At 36.6% G+C, this 12880-nt stretch overlaps 1 long non-coding RNA gene across 1 annotated transcript; it reads left to right on the forward strand.

The window, feature by feature from the left end:
• Positions 1-7707: 7707 nt before the first annotated feature.
• LOC131529389 (uncharacterized) lies at positions 7708-11427 on the forward strand. Its single transcript, XR_009268081.1, has 4 exons — positions 7708-7836; positions 8464-8518; positions 9701-9888; positions 10055-11427. It is a non-coding gene; the product is annotated as an uncharacterized LOC131529389 (long non-coding RNA).
• Positions 11428-12880: the final 1453 nt, after the last annotated feature.

Here is a 12880-nt window from a genome sequence, read left to right on the forward strand (position 1 = left end):
ACTGACAGATGGAGGTGGGCACAGAGAGCTGAGTCAGTTTGTTCTGAAGGGTGTCTGGGATGATGGTGTTGAAAGCGGAGCTGAAGTCCACAAACAAGATCCTTGCATAAGTCCCTGGTTTGTCCAGATGTTGCAGGATGTAGTGCAGTCCCATATTAACTGCATCATCCACAGATCTGTTTGCTCGGTAAGCAAACTGTAGGGGGTCCAGCAAGGGTCCAGTAATGTCCTTCATGTGGGCCAACACCAGTCTCTCAAATGACTTCATGACCACAGACGTTAAGGCAACAGGTCTGTAGTCATTAAGTCCTGTGATTTTTGGTTTCTTGGGTACAGGGATGATGGTGGAACATTTGAAGCAGGAGGGACTTCACACAGCTCCAGTGATCTGTTGAAGATCAATGTGAAGATGGATGATAGCTGGACAGCACAGGCTTTGAGGCAGGCTGGAGAGACACCGTCTGGGCCTTTGGCTTTCCTTATCTTCTGCTTTCTGAAGACTTTGCATACATCATCTTCACAGATCTTGAGTACAGGCTGAGAAACAGTAGGGGAGGGAGGGTGAGGGTGTGAATGGCTGTGCTGTGAGACAGTCGGAGCGGGTGTGAGGTGTCAGACCAGTCTTTTCAAACCTGCAGTAAAACTCGTTCAGCTCTTCAGCCAGTTGTTGATTGGCCTCAGTGCTGGGGGATGGGGTCTTGTAGCTGGTGATGGCTTTCAGGCCTTTCCACACTGATGTAGAGTCATTGCTTGAAAGCTGTTTTTTTAGCTTTCCAGAGTAGTTTAATTTTGCTACTCTTATTTCCCTATTCAGTGTGTATTTGGCCTGTTTGTACAAGGCTTTGTCCCCACTCCTGTAGGCGTCCTCTTTGGCCTGGCGAAGCTGTTTGAGTTTTGCACTGAACCAAGGTTTGTCATTGTTAAATGTTAAATAAGTCCTGGTGGGTACACACATGTCCTCACAGAAACTGATGTAGGACGTCACGGTGTCACTAAGCTCGTCCAGATCAGTAGCTGCAGCCTCAAAAACACTCCAATCAGTAAGTTCGAAGCAGGCCTGTAAAACCTGCTCTGCTTCAGAAGTCCATCTCTTTACAGTTTTTACTACAGCCATGATCTTGTCCACAACAAAATTAAGAAATTTGTCACACATGGCCAGAAACTCTGTGGGGAAGGGGCAACTGAAGGGTTAACAGCAGCATATATATATATATAGTGGAATAACTCTTGGATTGTGAAAGTTGTTTTCAATCAGATCTGACAAGTACTTAACTTAGCTCTTTTCACCACTTTCTGATATTGTAGCAGATTATCCTATATAGTATATCAGTATCATATGAAACTTGCAGTTCATCTTCTTCTGGCCCTTCTGCAGATTTATCGAAGTACAGTATCATCATTGAGCCTTTGGTTTATGTTGTTTGGATTTTATAGGAGCCAGAGAGTTTAAAATATCAGCAGAGATAGTATTAAAATGATTATGATAATCCACACCACTCCAGTCATCACAAAGTAAATCGGATGATTGAGACATCTCCTTAAAAACAGCTGAAAACTGAGTACAAGTAGATGGTGTGATCGTACGAGACCAACAGACAGCTTTAGTAGGTCTAGTAATATTAAAACTGGTGGAGACTCGGAGCGTAACAGGCTTGTGAACTGAAATAGCTTGGTCATCTATTGCAAAATCACATACTGTCAGGCCATGTAAAACTAAATCAAAAAGTGTAACCGTGCATATGAGTAGGAACATTCATACGCTGTACCAAATCAAAAGAGTCAATAAGGATCAAAAAATCTTTAGCTAAAAAATTAGTTGGGCACACATGTATATTAAAAGGATTAAAAATCTGCCAAAATTGGGGATAATTCTCCTAAAATCTGAAAACTCATTAATAAAGTCTTTAAAGTATGGTTTAGGTGGATGATAACTGACTGAAATTTCAAACCTTAATTTTATAATGACAGTTGGGACATGTTGTCACATGTTTTAAAATATTTATTTAATAATGCATGTTAAGTTTTTTGTTTGAAGTGTTGCATTAGTCATAATCATTGTCCATAAACAGCAGGTTCCCATCATGACAATATACTACGGTCATGTGTCAGATGAACTGTATAGTTAGTAAATGGCAGTGAAAATGTTCTAATTAAATTAATATAGAAATGAACTTTCAAAAATGATTTAACTTGACTGGAGTTCAAAGCGTGACAACTAGCCCCAGTATCAGAATACGCCATGTACTGACTCTCAGCTGTGTCTGCTTGGGTTAAACATGCTTTATCTGAATATGTTCTTAAAGATTCTTTTTTTTGTGTTTTTTAATGAGCAGAGAATTAATGTTAATGGACATTCTGGACTGAAGATGATGATGATGTGTGATGAATCATATCTGGAGCTTCAGAAACTACAGAACAGTAAAATCAGGAGAGTGAGGACAACAACTCACAATCTGAAGAATTAAAGAATAACTCCTTGAGACTTCATAATCAGGACAGTCTGGAACAAACAAGACCAAACTGTGAGTGTTTTAACATGACTTTTATGTCACGCTAGATTCGTGATTTTTATAAAGACATATTAAATGTCTTCTTACACACTCCTCTTCAATCTTTATTTTCTGCAGACTCTCATGATCCAGATGAACCTGTAGAGAGTCATGCAGAGAGAGACATTGTGACAGATGAGATAAATCGCTCACAGACAGAGAGAAACTGATGTGGAACTGGAGCGACTGAGGATGCAGCTGAAATACAGTGGATTATTTGTCTGGAACGTTAATGAAACAATAATACTGAAGGACTCAAACTACTCCAGACTCCAAACACTGTTATGGTTGGATAAGTGAATGGCGCCATCTAGAACACAATAATGAAATTGCCCAACAACAATCTGGAAGTCATAAAACAGTGTTCAAGCACACAGTGCATGATTGACATGAACACAAGAGTTTAAAATGTCGAGGGTAACAGATATACGTCTCTGGAGAGACCTGTTGCGTCTGACCTCTGATCAGTTGTCACCAAAATAATCACTAGAAGATATGCTTCGAGTTTTACGTCCATGTGTGGAGATTTTCTAAGTTTATCTACCAACCAGAACCTTGCTGACCTATGTATTGACATAATTAGTGACCTCTGTTAGAGTATAACTGTTGGTTTCTGTAAGATGTAAAGCAGAGCGGCCTACAAACTCCATCACGAGTGTTGAAGCTGACTTCTGCTGATGAAACTGCAAACTGTTCTTCAGTAAATTTTTCTTTAATTTATCGCATCTCTGACTCCTGGTCTTTGTTCATCATACCTGGTCCTTGTGTTTTTAACTGTAAATTCCTCAACGAGACACCTGATGTTATATTGAGAGTTGTGTGTGTTTTTGTACGAGTACGCTTGTGCAATATCATATGAATTTGCTGACTTTCTGGGGGTTCTTCCTGATGGGGCCGTGGGATATGTAAACCAAAGTTTAATAAATATCACATGCTGTGCACATTGTAACTGCAGTACAGTTCAGTCAAGGTGCTGAGACCAACACAGACGTACCATTGGAAGTGTTTGCCTTTGCAGCTTTTGGTCTTCTCCGTAAACGTACAATACAGCCAAATTCAAATCCCATGACAGGCCTCCCTTTGGTTTTCCCTTTCAGCTGAAACGAAGAGAAATATATACATGCTGAGACAGTGTGTTAAATCAATCTGTGACCAACATATTTGAGAGGATGGACTGTAAGGAAAGTTATTATTAACACTTATGTTACTGTATGATTGTACAGAGTTGAGTTTATATTTGGGTCTTTTTTGCTGCCACGGAACCATGAATCTTCTTGTGAGGAACCATCTTCATAAAGTATGAAGGCAGCTTTTTATTTTCATGTAAAGAATTACTGATTTATACTGTGAAAAGTAAATAGTAAGAATAGTAAGATATGAACAATAAGATATGTAAAATATTATCTGGCTAATCAGAACTTTTTATTAAAGTTGACAAAATGTAGGAATACAATCAAATTAAATATATTTAACACTAAAATGAAATACAGGGATGAAAAAAATATAGCTGCAAGAAGCAAAGCACAACACGAACGTATGTAATATTAGTCCAGAGGTTATGATTCCTCTGCCTTTATATCTTCTGTGCAGTCTTGATTAAATGCCTGTTGCTGAGAGAAACATTAGTTTTTTTCCACTGTTGATTATGTAAAGTGGTAATTCAGTAAGAGTTGTGAAAATCAGAAACTCATTTGATAACTTCTGCAGCTTGTCTAAAGATCCTGCAGCTGAATTCAGAGAAGAGTGATGTCTTGAGCAGCGTGAGTAACCTGACACTGATTACATCAGCAGATCATTCACAACACAAACACAGAGAGACGAGTCATGAAGAGAAAATACATCACTGTGATGAATGAATGATTTCAGCAGCATCAGACGCTGGATATTCTAGTGCTTAAACTGGACAAATACAGTCATTTATCAGAGTTTCATAGAAATCTCTCATACTTTACCTGCAGCTTCACTCCAGCTGATGAAAACATGAACAAACTCCTGATGTCTCGCACTGAGAAACAAATCAGCAAATCAACTTACTGATTATTCATAATGGAAATTTGAAAATAAATCAAATATTTGCCCAGACTCTCTTCAGTTCATGGAAGGTGATTAAAACACTTATCTTTGTGTTGTGAAGATCTTTAAAATAAAAATAAAAAAAATAAAAAAAACTGAACAAAAATATAATGATATTTTATTACAATGAAACTGGAATGTAAATCTGTACAGCACAATTATTAACAAATGATAAACTTTAATTCTAAATTGCATTTCAATTTTTTTTTTGCCACAAATATAATGCAAAAACAAAATGAAGAGAAATGTGAATGGTAGATGATCTGTGGAGAGGAAATGAAGAAGAAAATAGATGAGAGACGATCGAATGAATCGAGAGAGAAACAGACACTGAGACGAGTCCAACAGAACAGAATTAAGAGGAAAACCTTGTGTGTCTTTATGATGTTTACAATCATATTTCATCATCAGCTCTGTTATCTTGATCCTTCTTTAACTGAATAAAGGTTTATCGATGCCTGTTTGTGATTTCATAGTTTGTCATGATTCAGAAAGACCAGCAGAGACGCTCACAGATGAGGTGAGATATTACTGATTATACGCAGATGAAGAAAATGTAAAACTGAAGAACTGACGCAGAAATCTGGTGTGATATTGAGAGTTGTGTGTGTTTTCTCTTTAGAAAGCTGCATTTTTTTATGTTATTAACATTCATTAGTATGCAAAACTATATAAAAGAAAAAAATATATACAAAAAAAAAACAATCAAAAACATAAAAAAATTAAATGATACAAAAATATTAAAAAATATCAAAATCATCATGTCACACATAAAACATAAAGTGTCTATCATTATCTGTTATCCTCAGCAATATGCTGATTGACTGAGTGATTTCAGTGGAGCTGTAAGACTGGAAATGACGCTGCTATTTTCAATCAATAATCAGAACAAAAATCAGATGAAGGATGAAGGTGTATAATTCAGTCATTTATCTGACTCCAAAAGAGTTCATCTGACTACATGAACTCTGCTGTTATTCTTTAAAGGTAAAAGTCTTTCTAGAAGTGATAGGAAAACCCAGAGTTTAACCTGATCATTTAGATGAAGTTACAATTACTTTAGCTCCCAACATCATCAGTGCTAAAAATAAAGATTCTCAAAGCCTTTAAAAGAGGCAAAGCTAGTATGACGTGTGAGTGCAGGGAAAACCTTCATCTAGTATAGTATATACCATGTGTGCAGAAAGTAAACATGAGGTTATAAGTGTGAAGCAGGGTGTGTGAAGTGGTGTATAGGACTGGTGTATAACTCCATGCTGAAGGGAGAAAGACTGCACTTCAGATGCCTCACTAAGAATGGTTCTGATTGACACAAACACTCCACACCCATCGTGTTTTAATTATCCACGACAGAAGCACATTCAGTACTCTACTCAATGAACAAGACAGGAGTTATACACTGCAGACTTAGCTCTGTTCCTTGACAGTTTTCCAGCATCCCTTCATCACCCCATCTCCTCACAGGCCAAATACGCATAACATTTACTCCATAGTGAACTCGTGAAACACCTTATAATCAGATGTTACACAGCACAGTTACATGTTAGAACACACAAGGAGATAAACAGTATGTCAAGCACATGTGTGTATTAGAGGTGCAAGCGACTCCAGACACAACTAGTCTGTGCTTGGATTGTTCCCATTTGTTTCCAATAATCAGCTTCATGAGCAGAAAAATAAGTAAAACTGCCTTTAGAGAGGAGGAAGGAGCTGATCATTGAATGAAAACTATGATTAATAACATAGGAGTGTGTACAGAAACAACTTACAACTTTACTATGATGCAGAACGAAATGTCACCAGAAAGAAGTGCTTGTGTTTGCATGTAAAGCGTTATTGTGTGTTAGAGTTCAAGAAAATATTATCATATTACCCCAATTTTGTCATTTTACACTGGCCACCTTTAAGATAATTACTGTCACCCCCCATTTTTGAACATATACATGAAAGTGCACTATCCAAACTTAAACTCTTATAATTCATGAATGCTTTGGAATACAGACATAAGGTTGGACTCTTTTTAAAGAAGACAATCAGCAGATTACGTCAAACGTGGAATTATTTTAAAATATGAAAGTAACAAAAAGTTATAGAAGTTTACATTTACTGTAAAGAAAATACACAATATTATTTTTTTTATATTTTGTATAAAAATAAATATTTTATATAACAGGTTTTACTCTAAAATTGGCAAAAAATTAAAGCCTTATGTCTCAATAAGTTATGTTCCAAATTTGAAGCTGATATGAGAAAAATTGAGTTTCCTGTGAGATTTTATTTAGGACGTCATACCACAAAATGCCAACCAAACTCCATTGAATTTTTTTGATGCATTTTTCTGTCACAAATGTCTACATTTCTCTGTCAATATTACTCCAATCACAAAAAGAATATGGAATCCTGAGAGTCAGACCTTTCCGACAATATGTATTATGTCAAGATTATAAAAAGTTTTGATTCTAAAAGACCGTAATACATTGTGTAATAGGACACTTGACACCGCCCACTAAGGGCGAGGAGACAGCCAAACGATTTTAAAGTACAATTACCATGGTAAAGCAATGTCCGATTTCAAAATGATTTCACAGGATGAATTTTGAGGTTTTAAGCTTTCAAATGATATATAATTGATGATGATTACTAAAATATTTGATAGGGAAAAAAGACAACAAAAAAAAGGTGGGACGGTGACAGTTAAGGGGTTAAATATTTGTGAAATTAGCCCATTCATAGATATCAACAAAGTGCAAACAGCAAAGACAATGACATCAGGCTTGAAGAATGTGGAATATGAAGTCAGATGAAACACCTCATGAGGGAGTTACATTCTGTGTCGTGCTCAGATCTCAACCTCAGAGAAACACAAGCGGTGGAGTAATTCATCACTTTTATCTGTAACCATTTTTTGAAGTGTATTATTTATTATTAATTTTGGACAGTGATGATAGCGTACAGTATTAAGCATTATAGTGAAACCGAAGAGTAAATCTATATTGCACAATAACCACTAACAAATGTAAGAAAAAAACTTTAACTATAAATAGCATCTGTATTTTTTAACAGATATATGCACAGACAGAATATAGGAGAAGTAAATCTGGACCATCAAGAAGGACTGGCAGATATATATTTTATATTACACTGGCTGTTATAATATATTTTGCATGAGTTTATAAACACTCTGGATTATTGCTCATCTCTCTTCTTCTCACAGGTGAGAAACATGTTTCTAAATACATATTCAATGTTTTATTTTCTTTTTGTTGAGTTCATGTTATATATGTGTACATGATCTGAATCTCAGCATCAGTTCAGACTCTATTTACAGTTTGCTTAACTTTAGTGTAGTTTATACAAGCAACTGTTACATTTTCTAATCTCTTATAACAACAGATCATCAAAAGTGCACTGTATTCAAAAGTGAAATGTTTTCAATTGTGTTGGTACGAAATATCAAATCAGTACTGTTCGTAACCCCGGTTCTCTGAAACATGGAGTGGAGAGATCCACCTGAGAAGGGCATGAACACGAGATGATGAAAAACTCAATCCTTTTCTCTACACAACACAAGTGTTTCATCTATACAGCATAATCATTTCATTTACAGTAACTGCCATTCATAATGCTCAAACATTTAATTTGCATCTCTTCTCATTCAGTGTAATACATTCATCTATTATTTAATCTGATCTTAACAATTAATCAATGAATCATTTGGTACATCTGCAGCTTTCTATAGCCAAATTCTATAGAGACAGTTTCTGTAGCACTTGTCTGCAGTTTCTGATATGGATAACGGTGATTAAAACTGTAAATTATAACCAATTTTCTTCATTTACAGTGTGTCCTGATCCAGACAGAGCTGTACAGTGTTATTCTGATGAATCAAACATGAGGTGAGAAGAGAAAACCGTACTCAATACTTCACATACAGTACTTCAGCAGATTTATTAGGAATATTCTAGTTTCAATTAATCTTCTCATCACTGAGTTCATGCAGCTGATTGATCAGGAATTGATCTGATGTCACATGATATGATGTTATGTAAGGGATAATGTACATCCAGCCAGTTGTTATCACAGAATAAAGCCTGTCAGGCGTATCAGCAGCCCGATGCGAACCGGAGGACTGTGACTGAAGGCCTTTATTTTGCGATAACAACCAGCTGTATGTACATTATTTCACTTATCACACGGCTGCTTGCCACAAAAGTTGGACACAAAACACAGAAAATACTTGAAGCTTCTGTGAAGAATGCAGTTGCAAGCAATCAGCAAGTTCAAACTGGTCAGATTTTCAAGGGATAAGGTGCATTCATAACACTTATTACACAACATTTCAGCACATGAATATTTAGGATGATGAAAGATATTGATTTAAGATGACACGGTTTTAAAATCTTACCAGTTTGTTAGTTATTTATTTAATCCATTACAGTACAAAACAATCATTGCAAAATTGTATGAAACGACAGTGAGTCCGCGATTGTAACGGAGCCGATGAGACGATGCGAATCCATTTGAAAGCTTTTATTTCTCAGAGACATGGTCATAGCAGGCAGGGTCAAACAACTGCAAACAGGTACAGCAGAGACAAGACAAAGAGTAGTCCTGGGGCGAGCGTGGGTCTGTGTGTGTCGTCAGTGCAATGGATGATGGGAATAGTAGTCTGGTGAAGTGCAACAGTAATGTAGTGCCAAAGTCAATGTGGTGAGCGAGTGACCTCTGGTGGTGAGTGAATGGAAGTGAAAGTGAAAGTTCATAGGCCGGATTCATGACAGCGATGCTGGGATGACATAATTAAATTGTACACACAATATTAACTCTAGTTTTAATATTTTATTAGCAAACCAAACGCAAAGCTTCCACCAAGAAAAACTGTTCCTAGCAAGCGAATATAGCACCGACTTCAGTGACCCGGATGAGCCTGTGATATTAGTTTTTACCGGTTGTTATCAGGGAATAACACACCTCAGAATGTCACAAACGACCAATCAGAATCAAGCATTCCACTGAGACATGTAATCAATCACTTTAACACTGATGGCTTTAATCAAACTGTATTTGTGTGATTACAGATACGACTGGAGTGTAGAAAGAAAAACACATGAAAACTGCTGGAGCATCAGAAACCACAGAACAGGCAAAAACAAGAGAACTGAAAGAAAAATAGACGCCAGAAATGAAACACAAACCACTGAATCAGAAGAGAATATCAGACAGAGACTTGTGAGACGGAAGAGTATGGACAGAATAAATCCAGACTGTAAGTATTCAGATATCGTCTTTAAACTCGTCTTCTAGTACAATCAGCTGATCTCTGCAGTCGCAGATTAATTAAACATTACAGATATCTGATTGATTGTTTAATTGATGTATTATTTTGATAATCTAAAACAATGTGAATATCTGTATCTGTTTGTGATTTCTAGTCTAATGTGATCCAGACGGGCCTGTAAAGATTCAGTCTGAGTTCAGATCTGAGGTGAGATTCTCACATCAAAACCCTTCAGATGTTCTCAAGAACAAACACCATTACTGAGACACCAGCAGCAGAAAACCTGAACATCTTCATCATCATCTTCATCATCATCATCTCAGACTGCATCCATCCAGACTACAATCTGTTCAGCTCATGGATTCTTTCAGCTTTTTCAGACTCACAAACAAACAGACTCATGAACGAACTCTTTCTCAGATCAGTGTCTCAATACTGCTGTCTTTGATTTTGTTTTATTATTTTGTTCAGCTTTTGGTTTCGATGGATCACTTCGCCGCCGTTCACCTGCTTTGCCTTGAGCAGAAGAAGCGCTCCCTCGAGGAGCTTGTGGAGGAATTCAGATCACATTCCCTGAGCTCGATCCTGCACTGAACCCTGTTACACGAGCGCAGTTATCTGGGAGGGTTTATGTGGAGTGGGTGCTGGTTTCGTGTGAATCAGCTTTCAGACGAAGACAAAGCGTTTGAGCTTGCCATCGCCCTTGAGCCTGAGCCAATAGATGCGTCTCAACAGGTGTGTGATCCGGCAACACCTCACCTGCCGGAGGAGTTTTACCTTTTTTGTAAAGTGCATTTGACTTTTTTTGCATGTTCACTTTGTAAACACTGGATCGGTGCTTCTGCCTACATCAAATCAGCATTTTGATTCTTTCAGTACATTGATCCCCATCGAAGTCCTCTATATGGAGAAAAATCCTGGAATGTTTTCCTCAAAAACTTCCATTTCTTTGCGTCTGAAGAAAAAAGACATGAACATCGTATTTAAGTTGCTCTCTTTCTGTTCACTATGGTCTGGTCTCGTCAGTGCGTGGATGTGTTGCTGGTTTCTTTGTGGATTATTTACATGAGGATTTATTAAAGACGACCTTCGTACACTTGTGTGTTCAACATCACCCGATCCGTGACATCTGCACTGATGCTGCACTTTACTGACAACGTTTGATCTGCATCTGCGTCACACAGAGACTGTGTTTTACCAAATATTTTTCATTTTGCACTGCCTCATACATTTCATGTATTAGGTATATTTTAATATTCTTGTATATTTTGACATTTCTCAGATTCTTCTCTGTATATGTTTGTACCCCTCTATACCATTTACTTTATATGCATTTATTATTTGTCTTTTCACCATATATTCTACATTTATGCAACAAGCACTGGACATAATAATGGTTCAGTATATTTTATCTGTAGAGTTGAAATATTTCTGAGTTTATCAGGGAGAGCAGATGCTTTTAATGTTTGAGTCTTTGGTCAGGATTTCATTTCCTAAATCCGACTGTGATTTTGAGTCTGTGTATTGATAGTGTGATCATGTTTTGATGGACAGTTTTATTCTCAGGTTTCTCATGTAATTTCTCTCAGTTCTGTCAGAACACAATAAATGAAGAGACTAATTCATGTTCTTACCAGAGACTCTTTCTGGATTCATCTGTTAACTGATAAAGGATACTGTATCATATCTTTATAATCACCCAATTGGAAAATATGGATAAAATCAAAAGTCATAAATGCATTACAAGGACTCACACAACACATTTTGCTTATTTTAAACACTGTTGAAATATGTAAGATAACGTAAGCAATTCTGTAAGGAGGCCATGCTAGAAAATGTCATGAACATGAACACAATACAGTGCGATTTTACATCACATTCAGCTACAAGTCATAAGTGCATTACACACATGAACCAAAAACTGCATTCCTTCATGTGATTAGGACAAGGTCTCATAGTTCAGAGATACTGTTTCCTAAAGACATCCGTTTAAATACTTCAAATACCTCTTCACATGTGTTTTCACTTCATATCGGCTACACTACAGAATATAGAATACCATAAAGTGAAAAGACATGTCAATTCATTTAAAATGGAGTTTAGAAAACAAATAAATAAAACATAATTGCCAAGTGCATTGGCTTTCTAACATTAATAGTTGATTACTATATTAAAGGCATGATGACAGATTTTTTTCTAAGAGGGCTAGATAATTATTGGTCAGTAATTTCACTGTATTGTCATTGTTTTTCACCAGCAGCAGTTCAGTCTGTTCTAACTCACAGCTTATTGCTTTCATGTATGTAGGTCAAATGTAAACAACATCCAATTTTAGCATAAGTTGCTTTTTACAGCTATAAGTTGCAAAATACAAAATCAGCATTATTATTTGTGAGTTAATCAGCCATTTGAAAGCCATTTGGTGAAATAACTTGGTAGAATGTTGCTTGTATTAAATTGAATTTAAGGCATTAAAAATCAAATAAATGTTAAAGGAAATGTGTTTGAATTTTTTCATAATACATAGAATATTGGCAGTTGTCACCATCTACGACCACTACATGGCACAATTAGATTTTTACTGCAAACTCAAAAGCCTTTAGTTTGAGGTTCAAGACAATAAAACAAAATAAGAGAAATTAGAGGCCAGAGATCAGATATGAAGCTGAATGAGGATCATCATCATCTCACAGACTCTCCAAAACAGTCGAGCGTCTTTAGATGGAAAAACAAAGAACTGGTTTGGTGTTCAGTGTTGCATTCAATCATCTCAGCAGCGCTCTAGATTTACGTCATGCAGCTTTCTGAGTCCAAAGACCACAGTGTGTGAAAGAGGTAAAGACACACACCTCTCATCCGGAGTGTTGTGTTTCTATACCGGTTAAAAGACCCAAAATCCATTATTCACATCTTCATCATCCATAAGTACCTCATAAATAGCAAATGCATATTTACCTCTTATCTGGATGGATGCTGTTAA

This window comes from Onychostoma macrolepis, chromosome 21 (genome assembly GCF_012432095.1).
Source record: "Onychostoma macrolepis isolate SWU-2019 chromosome 21, ASM1243209v1, whole genome shotgun sequence".
NCBI classification, from domain to species: Eukaryota; Metazoa; Chordata; class Actinopteri; order Cypriniformes; family Cyprinidae; genus Onychostoma; species Onychostoma macrolepis.